Source organism: Protobothrops mucrosquamatus, unplaced genomic scaffold (genome assembly GCF_001527695.2).
Source record: "Protobothrops mucrosquamatus isolate PMUCROS unplaced genomic scaffold, P.Mucros_1.0 scaffold4619, whole genome shotgun sequence".
NCBI lineage: Eukaryota > Metazoa > Chordata > Lepidosauria > Squamata > Viperidae > Protobothrops > Protobothrops mucrosquamatus.
In genome coordinates, this window is record NW_015390521.1 from 19,091 (window position 1) to 20,609 (window position 1,519).

The 1,519-nt window shown below is 43.8% G+C and overlaps 1 protein-coding gene across 2 annotated transcripts in view; it reads left to right on the forward strand.

Annotated features, from left to right (window-relative positions):
• The window catches only part of KATNAL2 (katanin catalytic subunit A1 like 2), a 27,572-nt gene that overhangs the window by 17,726 nt on the left and 8,327 nt on the right, over positions 1-1,519 (forward strand). The gene's annotated exons all lie outside the window — the stretch shown is intronic.

Here is a 1,519-nt window from a genome sequence, read left to right on the forward strand (position 1 = left end):
GTCCCATCCTCTCATCCTCTGCCTCTCCTCCCTTGTCTCCAGGAGCATGCCCAAATTCACGTTCGTTGAGTTGATGACACCGTCCCATCCTCTCATCCTCTGCCTCTCCTCCCTTGTCTCCAGGAGCATGCCCAAATTCACATTTGTTGAGTTGATGACACCATCCCATCCTCTCATCCTCTGCCTCTCCTCCCTTGTCTCCAGGAATGTGCCCAAATTCATGTTTGTTGAGTTGGTGACATCATTTCATCCTCTGCCTCTCCTTCCTTGTCTCCAGATGTTTGCCCAAATTCACGTTTGTTGACTTGATGACACCATCCCATCCTCTCATCCTCTGCCTATCCTCCCTTGTCTCCAGGAGTTTGCCCAAATTCACGTTTGTTGAGTTGATGACACCATCTCACCATCTCATCCTCTGCTGTCCCCTTCCTGTTTCGCCTTCCATCTTTCCCGACGTCAGGGGTCTTCCCCAAGGAGTCCTCCCCTCTTCTCATTCGGTGGCCAAAGGATCTGAGCTTCAGCTCCACTATCTGCCCTTCCAAAGGACTTCCAGGCTTGGTTTCCTTCCATCTCCTGGCAGTCCGAGGGACTCTCAAGGGTCTTCTCAATTCGAAAACCAACGTGAATTTTTGGCTGCCTGTTAATATCTGCTTGAACTTTAATTGAAATTGTTCACTTTGTTATGTGTCGGGGCAGGGGGGCTATTGTGGGCTGCCAAAGTCACCATGTTTGTGTTGGGCAGCCATATAAATTCTACAAATAAACAGAATAGAATAGAATAATAAGAATGGAATGGAATGGAATGGAATAGAATAGAATAGAAAATATGGAATAGAATAGAATAGAATAGAATAGAATAGAATAGAATAGAATAGAATAGAATAGAATAGAAAATATGGAATGGAATAGAATAGAAAATATGGAATAGAATAGAATAGAATAGAATAGAATAGAATAGAATAGAATAGAATAGAATACCTCCAAGGTCCTTTCCAACTTTTATTATTATGGATCATCGCACAGTCAGCCAGATGTTCAGACTGGATTTGGCATTTTGTCTACCTATGGAGTCCTTACCCAGGACCTGGGATAGGCAGATGTGGATGTTGGATGGTATTACAGATCTCGTCGCAGGATGGAAGCAGTTCCTAGTAAGGCCGCCTTTTGCAATTGACTAATGGCGAATGTGTCAATGCCGATGATGGTGTCCAAGTGGTGCTCCAGTTGGTTTGGGATGGCACCCAAGGTGCCTATGACTATTGGTACTACCCTTGCTTGCCTTTGCCACAGTCTTTCTATTTCTATTTGTAGGTCTTTGTGTTTTGTGATCTTCTCCAGTTCTTTCTCGTCTATTCTGCTGTCTCCAGGCACTGCCACGTCCACTATCCAGACTTTTTTGTCTTTCTTATCGACAATTGTTAAGTCCGGGGTGTTATGTTGCAGGTGCTTGTCTGTTTGAATTCTGAAGTCCCAGAGCAGTTTAACTTTATCATTTTCTATGACTTTCTCTATTTTATGA